General features: G+C 33.4%; 1 long non-coding RNA gene across 1 annotated transcript; it reads left to right on the top strand.

Moving 5' to 3' along the window:
• Positions 1-15,520: 15,520 nt before the first annotated feature.
• On the top strand, positions 15,521-17,068 carry LOC127745782 (uncharacterized). The gene is made up of 3 exons (XR_008007333.1): positions 15,521-15,921; positions 16,532-16,602; positions 16,675-17,068. It is a non-coding gene; the product is annotated as an uncharacterized LOC127745782 (long non-coding RNA).
• The last annotated feature ends 376 nt before the right edge of the window (positions 17,069-17,444 follow it).

Here is a 17,444-nt window from a genome sequence, read left to right as displayed (position 1 = left end):
CTTAGTCAGGCGATTAGAAAAGATGGTTGTTTGTTTGCAAGCATAAACGAAAATTAAAGGAAACGAAATACCAGATTAATGTAAAAGCAATGAGAGAGATTCAGTTTAGGCTTCGAAGATGCGTATTCCTTCCAGATTAAGTTTTCTTACTGTCTACTTCAATAACGAATGATTCATTCAATGACAGCCGTAAGTGATTAACTCATGTCCTCTCATCAAGTTAGTCTCTTCTAAACCGTAGCAGTCCACCATATCCGAGCAACTCATGTCCTCTCATCAAGTTAACTCATGGCTTCCCATTATGGCCGAAGGTGAAGACCTAAGCAATCCACTCCCCTTCGCGATCCTACTCAAAATGCCACAGACAAGGTCGGAAGTTCCGTATCAGGGAATGTTGCTTCTCTGACTCTAGCCTTAACACCACAGAAACCTCAGTAACCTACTGGTGCGAAATTTTACAACCCACAAACTAACTGGCAAGTGCACCGGGTCGTACCAAGTAATACCTTACGTGAGTAAGGGTCGATCCCACGAGGATTGATGGATTAAGCAACAATAGCGTTTGATAAGATTAGTTAGACAAATAGAAGAGAGTGTTTTGGTATTCAAAAAGCATTAAATAGTAAATTAAGAATTTTAGAAAGTAACCAGCAATGATTTGGGAATAAAATATGGATAAGATAGTTAAGGTTTCAGAGTTATCTATTTTTCCGGATTAATTTTTCTTTCTAACTAATTTAATTATGTAAGATTTAATTCATGGCAAACTATATGTGACTAGACCCTAATTCCTTAGACCTTCCTAGTCTCCTCTAAAATTCATTAATTGCCAATTCCTTGGTCAATTAATTCCAATTAGAGGGTGAGGATCAATTTCTAGTTTATATGCCAAAAGAATCCTAATTATCCAAAAATAAGGGGATTATATGTCATGTATCCCGTTAAATACAAACAATTAGAAATTCAGTATAATATGTTTTCAAGTTGTTGTTCAAGTAAAGAGCTTTTTCAAGTTTTACAAGAACTCAATTAGAACATGGATCATACTTCTGTTCCACCCATATTCATAAAATAAAGATCGAAAACAATTATTAAAATATAAATCTAAACATGGATTAAATTAGAAAGATCAAACGAATAAATCCATACAAATAGACAGAACTCCTAACCTTAACAATGGAGGATTAGTTGCTCATGGTTCAGAGAAGAAAAATAAGGGTTCTGGTAAAAATGTACTGTGTTCCTAATGGCATCTAAGTTCCTATTTATCATTAATCCTAATAAATTTAAAATCTAATTATCTAAAACTAAAAATAATATCTTTTCCAAAAAGATAAGATTTGAATTTAAATTTGAATTAATTAACAAATCTTCAGCTGATGGGTAGGGACCACTTGCTTTGTCCATTCTGCAGCTTCTAATCTATATTTTCTGGGTTGGAAACTGGGTCAAAACAGCCCAGAAATTGCTCCCAGCATTTTTCTGCATTTTTCTGCATGTGGCGCATGTCACGCGTATGCGTTCGTCACGCGGACGCGTTGCTGGTCTTCTTCGCAAGTCGCTGAGCAATTCTTCAAATCACATGTACGTGTCAGTCATGCGTACGCGTCGCCATGGATACTTCCAGATCACGCGCAAGCGTCAGGCACGTGTGCGCGTCGCTACTCGCAGCCATTTTCTTTGATTCTTGTGCTGTAGAACTCCGTCAAATTCCGCCGAATGCTACCTGAAATAAATAAAATTGTCCAAAACTCAAAATAGCATCCATAGTGGCTAAAATATAATTAATTCTTAATTAAACTCAACAATTTAAGTGCAAATTCACTAGAAGAAGATAGACAAGATGCTCACGCATCACCCACGGTCAACGGAATTTTATGTCACTTATCCAAAGTAGCCCAGGTACGCTCTTGGAATCTGCAGTGCACTCTCTAGCTATGCTTCAATGCTATCTGGGTCAAGACTCACACGGAACTCATGTAGAACAAGGATGAATGTCACGTTCATCCTCAATTCATGAAATGAAGACCGAAAATGCACAAGAGAATGGAATCAAACGTGTATTGAAATAGAAACAGTAATATTATTAATCCATGAGAATCAGCAGAGCTCATAACCCTAACTTAGGAGGTTTAGTAGCTCATAGCTTATAGAAAGTAATAGTAAAATGTGCAAAAGGGAAAAGATCTGTAGTCTTTAACAAATGTGATCTTTGTTCTATTTATACTAATCTAATAATAAAAAGAATACAAAAATATGATAGACTAGACTTAGAGGTGTGAAAGTCCACTCTTGAGCCCACTTTGGTTGAGTACTTGGGCTGAGCTTGGCGTCCAACTTGAGTGATGGGCATTGAACTCCCATTAAGGAGTTGATCCACGCTGCCTTCTGCTCCTTGGTGGGTGTTGAATGCCCTAGAGGGGTTGTTTGGGCATTCAACACTGGCTTGAGTTCCTTTGGGGCGTTGAACGCCAGAAAGGGGGTAGTTCTTGGGCGTTCAATGCCCAATATGGCAAACTCCTTAAAAGAAAAATATAAACCATTATATATTGCTGGAAATCTCTGGAAGTTAGCTTTCCAACGCCGTTGAGAGTGCATCATTTGGATCTTTATAGCTCTAGAAACGCTCGTTTGAGTGCGTGGAGGTCAGAATCTGACAACATCTGGTACGCTTTCCTTGCCTCTAAACCAGACTTTGTCAAAGCTCCTCAATTTCAGCCAAAAATAACCTGAAATTATCAGAAAATACAACAACTCAAAGTAGAATCTAAAAATATGAATTTTGCACTAAAAAACCTATGAAAATATAATGAAACTTAAATAAAACATAACTAAAACAATATGAAAATGATGCCAAAAAGCGTATAAAATATCCTTCATCAGTTAACCTAAATATAATTTAACTAATTTTTGCTGTAGGTTAAAATCATATTGTAGTCAGATCATATAATTACAATGCACACTAGCCTTAGTTCTATCTTATGTATTTCTTTATTTCTTCTTTCGGCTTTTTTTATATTGTATGTTTGATCTTTCACATTATATATGAATTACTATTTTCAGATAAATTATTAATTTATACTTTACTTATTATGAGTTGATTATTGATTATTAACTTTCAGGATCCATTATAGATTGAAAATAAAAAATAGAAAAAAATTGGCATTACCAACGAAATATTCTCGACGGTAACGATTTTCCATATTTAAAAAAAAAATAATATTGGAGCTACCGATAACTTTACTGGCGGCAAAATTTGACGATAATAATGCGCGAAGTTTCCACGTTTGGCACCACAGTTACCATCGAAAAAATTTCGACGGTAAGTGGCATCAAGTTATCGTCACTTAAACTTCGAATTCCATCCATAATTCTGCCGGAAGTTATCGTTGGACAAAAAAATATCCACCGCTAACCAATTTACCTACGAGGTTTATACCGTCAAAAACAATTTGCCACAGAATCTGACAGTAATCAATTTACCAGGAGATTATTTTCGTTATTTTACTAATAAATCTGACGGTACTCAACATTTTTCTTGTAGTGTAATGATTTATCGACAGAATCAAGCTCATGTGTCAATGATCGAGTTGTATGTTGAATTCGATAAGTTGGCTATTAGTCAAGAAGCAGATGAATCCTTCCTAAATGATGGGGGAAACATAGACTGAGAAGAAAACAACAATGATAGTAAAAAAGAGTTTTTAGCCAACGAAAAGATTCCACTTAGAGGAACAGAAAGACTCCACCAGTAAGAATGGTTGCGGCTATTGGAGCTAGCTAAGGCATTCGCTTCCATGTCCAGATGTAAAGCAAAACTAGAGGACCATCTATCATTTTCGTATCGTAACACGAGGCCCAACACAAGGACTTATATAAATATGCTAAACATACAAATCTCCAACTGTAAGATTTGATTTTCGAAAAATTTCTCAACATAGGTAAGTATTTGCAACTCACCATTGACGTCAACTTCTTAGAAAACAAAGTGATCTCAATCAAACAGAATATGTGACATCGGACATAGCGTTGTACGGACTTTGCAGTGTCCAATGCCTCTGCATCACAGATTTGTCTAATCCATCACAACTTGATCGCACTAAATATGTGATCATTTTTGCCTGAAAGTATCCCAAAGTTGGCCACGCATTTGTCGATCAAGTGGACAAAATTACTGTCCGTTCTTTCACTTACAGCATGACTGTTAGTTGGAAGACTATAAATACGTGTCACATCTTCCAGTGTGATTGTGTATTCACCCACTGGAAGATGAAACATATGTGTTTCGAACTGTTATCTGTCTATTAATATCGTCATTAGGGATGATTTACATATTTACTCTTCTTATTTGAGATAGGTAATAAAAATTAATTTTTCGTAATATATCCGTCACCAAGTAATTATATCGTTTTGATAGAATCAGTTTTCTCAATTTTAAAATTTTTACCGCCTGAATATAAATCAACATGAAAATAGTTAGACTAACGTACAATGAAAATTATAAAAACTAAAATACCAAAAAAAATTAGAAAAACTATATTTATAATTAAAAATACTTTATATATACATATATTTTTTAAATAACATGGATATATATTACTTAAAATTTATGTACTGCGACTACCGTCGGTAAAATATATATTCCATTAATCTTAATATTAATTATATCTATTATCGACATTCATGTTATTATACTACTATATTTATATATTAATAATATAATTATGTATTATTAGTATGAATATATTAAAATAAATATAATTTATTAACAAAAATATATAAAATACTTTATATGTTAATACATATAATCATTTTGACATTCAGTAATAATTTATTATAATAAAAAATATATTACCTACAAATATTAATATTTAAGATATATATGTACTAAGATAATTATTGTAATAATATTAATATTATCATTAGTGATAACACTAAAACAATAGTAATGTGAACAACCTAAAAAAAATAATCATAACAGTAAAATAAAGATATCTATAAATAATTTAACAAGATAATAATTTATATATCGAAGATAGTGTAGATGCGCAATAATATATTTTTTTTGATAGAGTTATATCTCGTATAATTTTTTATTCAAAGCATACTTTAAATTGCGTTCATTTTTAAAAGCAGGATAAAATAAGACATTAAAAATAAAATATAAAAGATAGAAATATAAAATTTTGTATTTTTATATTTTATTTAGTAATAAATTAGAATAAATTATAAAATCTAATTTATTCTCATTTTTTATTCAAAAATTTGAAAAAAATATAATAATAATAAATATAATTATAAAAACGAGAATAATAAAAGAAAAAATAAAAAATAAGTTTTTTCCTTTATTAGTGTTTTTATGCCTTTCTTGTTAAGATGAACATAAAATATACTAATTCAATGTCTCTAAACATAATATTTCTATCCATATTTTATCCGACAAACATAATTTATGTTTGTGTCCCTGTCTCAATATCTTATCCATATAAATAAACAAAATATATATTAATGTCTTTACTTTATCATTTTTTCTTATCAAAGCACCGCTCTCTTTCACTAACACCACTCTCATTCACTATTATTACTGTGCTTCATAATCTCTCAATCTACTCGGCCACACTGAGAAAGAACAAGTTGGATTTATAGAAATTTTGGTGGTGGGGATAGCTACACACACTACCAAAAAAAACGTTAAGTATCATTAAATTTATCATCGCTCTAGAGTTCACGATGTAAACGGCGCTAGAAAGTGTTTATCAACGGATTATTTTTGTCCGATGCTAATTACCATGAATTTTACGTCGATTTTTTAATAGATTTGTCGAGACTGAGTTAATGATTATTGTCGGATTAATCCGAGTGTAACTTTGGTGCCACTTCACATGTTTAGGCACCAAGTTACTGTTGAATTTATCCGCCGATAAATTCATTGGTAGTTATTTTTAGTTTTTTATTTTATTTTTTGGCGCAGTTAAGCCATAATTATTAGTCAAATTAAAACTCTTGTTAACAAAATTGTTAGTGTAAATCTCGTTAAAGTAGCGAATAATTAATCAATAAAATAATTTTTAATAAAAAAATTAGAAATGTGAATTTTATAGTAAAATAAGATAGAGTTAATTAAAATAAGAATTTTGACACTAATTTCAAAAAATTTGGCTCAAAATTGGGCCCAATGAACTGAACCGATCGAACCAAGCCCAAACCAGACTCGTGGACCCAACTAATCCATCATACTTAATGAGCTTTAACTCATTTCTTCCCAACTTAACATGAAACACGTTCATGGAAGGGAGAGCAAGGGAAGAGAGCTTCCAACCCTAACATCCAATTCATAGTAGTAAGAGAAAATAAAAACAAAAACTAACAAGAAAAACAAGATGCTACAACTAACAAAAACTAGCAAATAAACCAAAAATCAAGCTATTTATAATATTCACATATGAACAATAACTAATAACAAGCACACATTGCAATTTTCTGGTAACGGCGCTAAAAACTTGATATAAGGTTTATCGTCGGTTAAAAATTTCGCACAAATAATCTCGTCGGAGTATAGTTTCCAACCAACAAATAATCCTCCACCAAAGTTTAATTTTTTTGTTGTCACAAGTCCAACCCAATAAAGATAACCGAGAGTATTAGTCTCGGGTCATTCTTTTTAGAAATTACAATCAAATTCTCAATTACTGGTTATGAGTTGTAAGGGGGTTGGTTGATAAAAGGGCAAGAAAATAAATGACAAAAAAGTTAAATGACAAGAAAAGTAAATCAAACAACTAAAGAAAGTAAGTAATAAAGAGAGACATTCATGACAAGGATTGAGAATATAGACTCTCTATCCTAGTTATTAATTATCATACAATAGTTAACAAGAGCTACTCCTATTTCATCATCTCCAACATAGGAAGAAGGTATAATGTTATCTTCATATTGAGAGAAAGTCAAATAGGACTAGTTATTAATCTCAATCCAAAAGTCCTAATCAACTTACTAATTGAATTAGCAAGAGATTAGAGTCAATGGAAACAATATTAACTAACAACTCTAGATCACCAACATGAGTTGGGTATTAATGACTCAAAATTGCCTAATTTCTCTTTTCAAGCCAATAATGCTCAAAAAGCTACTCTAAACCTAAGGCAAGCATTTTGTCAAACACTTAGAAGGCATAAAAGGAAAGCATGGTAAATTGTAAGAAATATAAATTCTACAACTATCCAAAGTAAGGAAATAATAATAGAAACTCAATTAAACATCAATGACATGAAAACATAAAATTGCATTAAAGAAAATCCAAATCCAACAAGAGTGCATCAACATCAAAGTAACATAAAAGGAAAATTAACAAGAGAACTAAGATGAACAAAGATGTAAGAACAAGAAATTATAAAGAAAACTAGATGAGAACAAGAATTAAACTCTAGATCTAAGAAAGATTTGACCTAGTTCTACCCTAATTCTAGAGAGAAGATGGAGCTTCTCTCTCTAGAAAACTACCTAAAGCATTATCCTAAGCTATCTAATTGCTCCCCCTATCCAATCTTGAATTCTGCATCAAATAGTCTCAGAAATGAGTTAGATTTAGGCCTGAGAAGCTCAGAAATTTCCCCCAGCGTCTTCGCTTTAATGAGGTCATGTGATCAACGTCACGCGTGCGCGTGGCCATGAATGTCCTCCTCACGTGTACGTGTGGATGACGCGTGCACGTGGCCTTGAATTCTCCAAATGCTCATTTCTTCATGAATACTCCACTTTACATGCTTTTCTCTTCACTTCTTCCATCCAATACTTACCTTATGAATTTGAAATCACTCAACAAACATGTCAGGGCATCAAATGGAATCAAAGTGAATTAAATTGAGCTAATTAAAGACCCAAAAAGTATATTTTTAACTCTTAAGCACAAGTTAGGGAGAATTACAAAATCATTCTATTTCATTGAATAAATGTGAGATAAGTTAATAAAATCCCCTAAATTAAGCACAAGATAAACCACAAAATTGGGGTTCATCACGAACCCGGATATTGTCTCTCTGCGGCGCATCTCCAGGAGGTCTATAATCGAGGGAGTACGCCCTACCACCTTCTCCTAGAGACAAACACCAAGGGGATCTTATCAGGGGATTAGTACCTTACGACCTTCTCCTGGTGAGGTCGTGCCATACAGATCAGGGGATTAGTGCCCTACCACTTTTCCCACGTCCCTCAAAACACAATTAACAAGAATGCGAGGGAATAAATCGGGGAATGAGTGCTCTACCACGTTCCCTACATCCCTCAAAACCCAAGAAAGAAAATCATTCATCCTTAACTTACCTCTCCGTAAACGGGTTGAAACCACTGTCCTCACCTCTATCCAAGAAACTCAAATACCAACTGGGAGCAAGCGGGATAAAACCACAATCCTTGCATCTACCTTAGAAGCTTAAATATCGATCAAACTCATTCTTATCTTCCAATCATATCAAGTCATTCTCATCATATAATCATATAAACTCATTCTTATCATTCAGTCATATCAACTCAATCTCATCATTCAATCATATCAACTCAGCCTCATCATTCAATCATAATAACTCATTCTCTTCATTCACTCATATCAACTCTATCTCATCATTCAATTATATCAGCTCAATCTCAGTATTCAATCGTATTGACTCAATCTCATAATTCAATAATATCAACTCAGCCTCATCATTCAATTATAGTAACTCATTCTCTCAATCACTTTCGACTCCCTTCAACTCAATAGTTTCCTTTCCAACACTTTCTACTCTCTAATACACCATCTCTATACTCATTATAGGGTTTACGGATGTTTAAAAGGCTAGAGGAATGAGTGAAAACTCAAAAATTTATTTTTCAGCAAAACAGGGTGGTCACGTACGCAAGCTCCTTCCACGTAAGCATGAGTTCAAAATTTGGCAATATCGTGTATGCGGACCATCTTTGCGTACGCGAGAGTACTCAGACAGAAACATTTGCTCGTATCACGTGCTACTTCCTTGTACGCGATAATGCGGATTTTCAAAAAGTTTACATGTTGCAAAAATTCAGTTTTCCAACCTAACTCTGAACTTTTATAATGTTTTATATGAAAATTATTTTTCAATCAATCTTAAACCATTGGAAAGATCATTGAATAAATTTTATTAAAATCTAATTTCGTTGAATTTCCAACTTCGAGAATTGAGTTACGGCCCGCCGAAGTTGGCTAAAAATCTGTTTTCACCAATTTCTCATAATTCTTCAATTTCATAAGTTTTCAATTTAATTCATTCCTAAACCATTCCAAAAACCATTTTTACACATCTCAAACACTCATTCATCAACCCTCAACCATTCCAATCCTAAATCAATCCACTTAGAACTTGTTCAACACATTTTGTCAACTATATCTATATTCATCAACAACATACAACATTCATATATTCAAACCTTCAATCAATCAACAATCAATCATCTCATTCTCATACAACAATTCACACCACTTACCTCAACTTACCACTGATGATTAGATTTTTGATGGTTTAGAATTTCACAAATGAATTTTCGTTGCAAGTATAGTTCCTAAACCAAACAATAATCTTTTCATACAAAAAGTTGTTTGTCACTAAAACAAACCCCTAAATTTATAAATCGAAGTATTGGAACCTCGGGTCGTTCTCCCTAGGAATTTCAATAAAGTTTCTTGTTATTGGTTGTGAGTTATTTTGGGGTTTTTGAGATTTTAGACAAGAAATATAAATGGCAAAGAAAATAAACTAACAACTAATAAAGCTCTTGGCAAGATATGAGTACTAGAAGTCCTATCCTAGTTATCCTCCTCAATTGTGATAACAAATTATCCATTACTCCCACTTAGTTAACCTCTAACCATGGAGGAAAGTCAAGTGGATGAATCTATTTGATTCCTCAAGTCCTAATCAACTCCTAAAGGAAAGACTAGCTTTAGAGTATTCAAATCAATTAGCAGCTTCTAATTATCAATCAACAAAAAAAGTAGATAACTCAAGAGTCACTAATTACTCAACCAAAGCCAAGAGGAACAAAAGCTACACTAAAATCCTACCAAGCATTTCATCAAACACTTGGAAGGTACAAAAGAAAAGCAAAGTAAATTGACAACAAGAATGAAATCTAACAACAATTATTGAAAGGAATTAACAACAACAATTAAAAGAAACACATTTATTATGAATTACCTTGGATTGAATGGAAAGAAAGTAGAAAAAACAAAAGTAGATCTACAACAAAATACAAGAACAACATAAAAGAGATTACAACAAAAGAATGGAAGAAGATGAATGTAGCAACAAAGAATTGAGAGATAGAAGTGGAAGAAAGTAAAGATTAAAACCTAGATCTAAGAACTAAACCTAATCCTAGAGAGAAGTGAGAGCTTCTCTCTCTAGAAACTACTTCTAAACTAATTCTAATGAGTGGGAATGAACTAATGTCCCGTTTCTCTTCAATCCTTGGCTTTAAATAGCATCTTTGGCGCCAAAGTTGGCTGGGATTGGGCCCCACAACCCTTGAGAATTCGTTGGCCACGTTTTTATTAAAAATCATAAACCAACACCGACGCGAACGCGCACATCACGCGTACGCGTCCATGGGGTAATTTGCAAGGTGCGCGCAAGCGCCAGGTGCGCGCACGTGTCCATGGGCGAGTTCAACTTCTTTGACTTTTAATGATTTCTCCACTTTGCATGCTTTCCTCTTCACTCCTTTGATCCATTCCTAGCCTTTTCAATCTGAAATCACTAACAAACATATCAAGGCATCTAGTGGAATCAAAGGTGAATTGAATTTAGCTACTTTAAGGTCTAGAAAGCATGTTTTCACATCTAAGCACAAATAAGGAGACAATCACAAAACTATGCTAATTCATTGAATAAATGAGGGTAAAAGATATTAAAATCTCTTAAAATCAATACAAGACAAACCGTTAAAACGAGGTTTATCAACCACATAGGGGATTCTTCACCCTATCACGGCCTTTAGTCCAATTTACACCAATCACAATATTTATATATCTAATTCTCAATTAAAACTTCAACATACATGCTCATTTTCATGCAACATAACACCAACATATTTCACAATATTCAATTGCAACCATATCACATAGCACTTCTCAATTCATCAAAAATTATTTTCACTCTCAATTTCATGCCAAAACACATCAACTAACTCAATACTTATAATAACCATTATTCAAGCATATCAACAATTAATTCTATTCAACTTATCCTAGGGGCAAGTAACCTAGGTTTTTAGGTAACCTTACATTAATGCCTACTCAATACTACCACCCGTACGTTAATGTTGCAATTCCAAACTTCCAAGCTCTCCCTTCCAAGATTCCACCAAACCAAGCTCCCAATCTAACATCATATTATACAATTTGACACAATATTAAAACTAGAATTTTCATAAATTAATGAAGTAAGAGAAAAAATAGTTCTTTATCTTTACCCACTGAAATTGGTGATGGATACCACCAAGAACATAGGCTAGAGAATTCTTATAACATTAAAATCACCAAAAATCTTCAATACCCAAACCAAAAATACGATTTCGAATGAAAAACTGGAGCTGGGATTTCGAGTTACTCACCAAACTAATAAAATAGAATTGAAGAGAAGACAAGTTTCCTCATACCATTTATTCTACCATTCTCCAATCTCAATTCAAATATCAGTTTACATCATTCATTCTTATGCACAAAGCCATAAACTCAACACAATAATCAATCACTTAATTCCTTTTATTGAAATCAAAACCACACACTTATAGCTCATCGAGTCTTTGTCAAAATAACCATATTCAATTCTTCGGTTTCAAACCAACACAACATGATTAATTATGATTCAACTTGCATAATTATAAATATCAAAATAGAATTATCATTCTATAACACAATATTCTCAGCAAAAACCAACCATAAAACTCAACCAAATTCAAGTCTAAGCCATACTCATCTATTTCACCCTTATCTTCCTCTAACTTTTTGTCAATAACTAACCAAATATCAAGTTTATCTCATTCTTTATAAAATTTTTCAATCCTTAAGATAATAATTAACTTGCCTTTTAAACCTTTAATTAATTAAATCTCTTTTTAAGTTAACTTTAATTACTCTATTTATTCTTTTGATTGTTAACCAAATCAAAAAAGTTGACTTATCCCTAAACCTCATAAATTAACATAACCATACAATCTTTAATCAACCAAGCTTTCAAACTAACTTCAACTCCATTTTAAGTTTAAGACTCTTTCAAGACATAATTCTTTAATTAGAAAATTAAATTAATCTCCAAGACAAAGTCTCTTGTCTTTATGAAAACACAACAATTGTCATTATCTTCATTATTCAATTCCATTCAAGACTTATAAAAATTTTAGCAGAATCTCCCCTAAAATTCGGATATTTTCACCCTTTAAGGGTTCCATCTGACTCAAATCACTCTCAAATCCTTATGAACTATTTCAAACACAAAATAATTTCTCAACATCAATATATTTATTTTCTTATCTTAATATATCTTTAAGTTATTAAATTTTTACACATTAGGACAACAAACAAGTTGTTCAAATCCTATCCACCCACCAAGAGGCTTCAAGCATTGTTACTAATTAATTTTATTATTAGAGCATTTAAACCCTTTTTAATCCATTATCAATTTCATTTCTTTTTCTCCAAAATAGTCCAATTTGATCCATAAGCTCACATGTTCACAAAAAAATATTTTTCACATTGATATCAATTTATGACAATTCCTTGAAATAAAAATAAGTTTAAGTAAAAATTCCTACCTTAATTAACTGCAATTTACAGAGTTAAACGTATTAAATCCCCTTTTCTTTTAGTTCACAGCAGCGGCACTCGCAACGTCCATGGAATCTCTGCCATAACACTGTGACAGCTACAATCACGGCCCGTAGCATGACTACGATTACTCCCACAGTAGCCATTCCATCAGACACCGCATACAGTTAGAGTAACTCAAGCCTAAGTCATTAATGTCGCAAAATTCTATATAACTCATAACAAAACAACAATGGAAAAAGTTTTAGGATAAGAACTACTCACTGTACCAAGGAGGAACAAAAGAATAGAATAGATGCAGCTCTAGTGATGACATCCGGCGAGCAGAGTAGTGGCAAAGAGCTCTGGCGGTGGCACAACAGCTCGGTGACAGCGTACCAACCCCTCCTTCTCGCATGCAGCAGTGCCAACATCTAGCACTGTCAGCTCCTCTCTTTCAGTCAGACCCAAACGGTGACGGCGGCTGTTTCTGACGAACTCCGATGATAGTGACATGAATGCCTGCGGGGACAGGGAAGACACCCTCCTCTGCCGTGTTTCCCCTTCCATGTGTGAGCTCCCCATTCGTCTCTCTTCCCTACTACGACAGTGATGGCCTCCATCGACGGCAGCATCGGCGACTGGGCATTGATGGAAGGCAAAACGCGACGAAACTGGCAGCAACGAGGCACGGGACACAACTTCTTCTCCTTTTCTATTCGGCAGCATTGGTGACGGCAAAGCCTGACGATGGTCTTGGTGAGATGCGACGGCATGAAACGTCGACGACAGCTCCTCCCTCAGCGTCTCCCTCTCTTGGCATCCCGTAGGCGCTGTCTCCTTCCTCTCCTCACAAGCTCTCTTTGCGTCTTCTGTGTGTGTGTGTGTGGTGCTGGATTAGAGGATAGCGGCTAGAAGTGAGGAGGGTGGGATGAGTGTTAGGGTTAGGATTTTATTTTGGGAATTAGAATTTGGGTAGTTTGGTAATTTTAATAAAATTAGGGGATAGAGTAATAATTTAAAACCAAATTTGATCCTTAAAATTACCTTGAGAATACCATTTTATTTATAAAAATTAGATTCAATATCTAAAACTTCAAATTGAATCATATAAAATTTGCATTAGTTTTTTGTTTTAAATATAAAAATTATCCAATAATTATAAAATTAGATAAAAATCTTAATTTAATTCAAATTCAATTTATCAAAATTTGATTTAAATATATTTAATAAAATAATTTTTAAAATTAAAGTCTTTAACCAATAAATAAATTGAAACTAACTTATAAGATAATTTTCAAAAGTTATGAATCTTACATTTGCAGTAAAAAAACTCAATCAATATTTAACATTTTCAACTTATGATTATCTCAAAGCTGTCTTACGAAGTACAGGGCTATTTTTTTCTCTACATAATAATTTCTCTCTCATTAGTTTTGTTGATGCTGATTGAACTACTTGTCCAAACACCAAAAGATCAATATCATGTTATTTCTTTTTCTTCGAAACTGTGTCATAATCATCATCTGAAGCTTAGTATCATGCTTTAACTAATGCGACATGTGAAGGGATTTGGCTTGTTCTATTATTGAATATTCTTTGTCTGAATCATGCGAAGTCATTCACACTTTATAGTGATAGTCATCCAGCTCTTCACATGGAGCGAATTCGGTTCTGCATGAGTGCACTAAACACATAAAAGCTAACTGCCATATTATAAGGACAAAGTCAGTAAAAGAGAACTCAAATTGTTACCTGATACTTTTGCCAATAAAAAAACAGGCCTACTCACCCAGACTTTGACTCCGGGACTCTTCTCATACTATTTCAAATTAGGATTGTTAGATATACACACTCCTAATTTGATAAGGGATATATATAAAATTGCTGTTAGAATTTATTAGTAGTTAACTTATCATGGTTAGACAATTGTTAGAATAAGAGTTAGAGAGTAATTAGAAGTTAATCTTAGTTAATACATTTGTATATATAACAATAGCACTGTTTTAGTTAAATTGTGTTATTATTCACTATATAGCTTAAGAAAGCAAGTCTTTATTCTCATTTATTTTTGTGCCTCTTTTTTCATTAGTCTTTAACTTCTCCAACTTTTCGCTACTTCAAATTTTCACACATCTCTTTTTAAAAAGTCACAATAGATTTGTATGCATTATCAAAAATATTTGATGATTTTTTTAAATAATTGTGTACAATATTTATGGATTTTTTATATTTTTTATTGGAGTTTTTATTTTTTTGTTTTTTATTTTATGATATTGGTAGTAGCTAATAGCTACACTCTTCCACTTTTATTTGTTGATAAGATTTTTATAAATAATTTTTGTGAAAAATGTTAGAAATCTTAGCTTATGATCATGTTATGATTTTTTTGTTTAATAAATATATTTAAATTTTTTATATTTTTGTTGTTGTTTGTTTGTTCAGGAGGAGATCATCAAGTTATTTTAATGAAAAATTAAAGAAGAAGCAGAGAGATTGATGGATTAGTTGGGAATGAAGAAAAACTAGGATAATAAAAGACATAATGTGTTTTGCAGTTTATTTTGCGGTTCGGTTCGATTTTCGGTTCTGATCAAGAAAACCCTAACCGAATCGAACCGAACCGGTTTAGTAAAAAAAAACCCTAAAAAACCAACACCCCCCTCCCCCATAAAGGCCCAAACGAACCTGACCTAACCCCCTTACCCCAACACCCACCCCCAAACGAAACCTAGCCAGTAGCCACTCTCTTCTCACACTCTCGCTCTCTGCACTCTCGAGGCCTGCGGCGAACCCACCTAGCGCTGGGGAGACCGTTCCTCTCACCACCTTGCAGCGCCGCCGAACTCTCCCCCCTAGCGCCTCCGAACCTTCCTCTCACTGCTCCCAGGACCTCCTCGCGGACAGAGCACAACGAAGCCCCAACCCCAGCCAGCAGTGAGCAGTCCAGCACCACCCTCGCACCCAGCAGTAGCACAGCACCACCCACTCACCCAGCACAGCACCACGCCACCACCCAGCCGCTTTTCTTGCCACCCACAACTTAGCACCTCCCACCCAGCCACCGATTCAAGTCAGATATGGAGTCGGAGCCACCAAATCAGGTATGTAATTTGACTAATTTCTGTTTTGAACTACTGAAAGTGCTTCTGTTTGTATTGTTGGTAGCTTGTTATGGTTGGAAAAATAATATAAACTGCTTCTGTTTATTATTAGTTTTTTTTGGAAGAATAATATAAAATAAAAAGAAACTTTTGAAGTGATTTAGTATGAAATCAGATTTGAAATCAGATAAACTGGTTTTGGATCTTGATAGGAAGATATTGAAATTAGATTTGAAGCAGATTTGAAGAATTAAATTTGGAGCATATTTGAAATCAGAGTATTGTTGCTTATCGCTGGTTGAATTACTTTTGTTGAATAACTTTATTGTTGGTATTGTTGCTGGTTGCTAATATTGTTGCTGGTTTTTAATTTATTTGTTATTGTGTTTTTGCTGTTTTTTATTTTTGCTGATTGTTGCTCTTGTTTTTAATTTATTTGAGTCTGATTGTTGTTGTGTTTTTGCTGGTTTTTATTTTTCTACGGGTCCCCGCATTTGAGTGGTGACTTTGTAAGCACAGAGTTGAGCTGTCATGGCCCAATACTTTGTCCTTCCAGTTCCAACTGTACTCCGTAAATGTGATATTACTTATGATTTCCTGTTGTTTCCAGAAATTTGACAAGTATGGAGCTTTTAGGATCCTTGTCTCCTTTTGTTGCCAATATGACACTCTGACTAATATGTAAGTGCTTAACTCTAAATCTCTGTTCATTGACTCTGGTATTTACAAGTTCTAATTGAAAAACCATTGCAGTAACATATGCAGGACAATTCATAACTGAAGGGTTTTTGAAGCTAAATATAAAGAAATGGTTAAGGTCATTGATTACTAGAAGTTAGTGCTATTGTTCCAACAATGATAGCTACAATAGTTTTTAATACATCAAAAAGTTCATTGAATACTATGAATAAATGGCTCAATGTGGTTTAGTCAATTCAGATTCCTTTTGCACTCATTCCACTTCTTACATTGGTGTTTAAAGAAAAGGTGATGGGAACTTTTAGAATAGGCCCTATTGTAGAGGTAAGCTTTGTTTGCATTCTAACTTTTGTAAAATTGATTTTGATGTATAATGATTATGTTTGGTAATTTGTCTAAAAGTAATTTCTTCCTTCAAAAAATAAATGATTCTAAATATATCATGTTATGACTTTGTGAGGTAGTATGGTAGAATTTTTTTTTAATTGATTGAAAAACCGAACAAACCGAACCAAATCAAACCGATTTTAATTGGTTTGGTTTGGTTTGGTTCGGATGGTTTCGATAAAAAAATCGAACCAAATCGAACCGCAGTTTAATTAGACAATTGGATTGGATGACTTTTCATTCAAAAACCGAACCAAATCGCACCGCAAACACCCCTAATATGGTGGTTGTGATTATTGTGAAGAGAAAGGATAATGAAAAAAGTGTTGGATGTGTTGTTGGTAAAAGTATTGTACGTGAAAATGAAAAAAGTGAAATTGTTCATAGAAATGTTATAAATAAATTACAAGGTTAATAAAAAAAAATTACTTTCATTT

The sequence above is a fragment of the Arachis duranensis genome, chromosome 3 (genome assembly GCF_000817695.3).
Source record: "Arachis duranensis cultivar V14167 chromosome 3, aradu.V14167.gnm2.J7QH, whole genome shotgun sequence".
Classification (NCBI taxonomy): domain Eukaryota; kingdom Viridiplantae; phylum Streptophyta; class Magnoliopsida; order Fabales; family Fabaceae; genus Arachis; species Arachis duranensis.
This window is presented reverse-complemented; position numbering and strand designations above follow the sequence as displayed.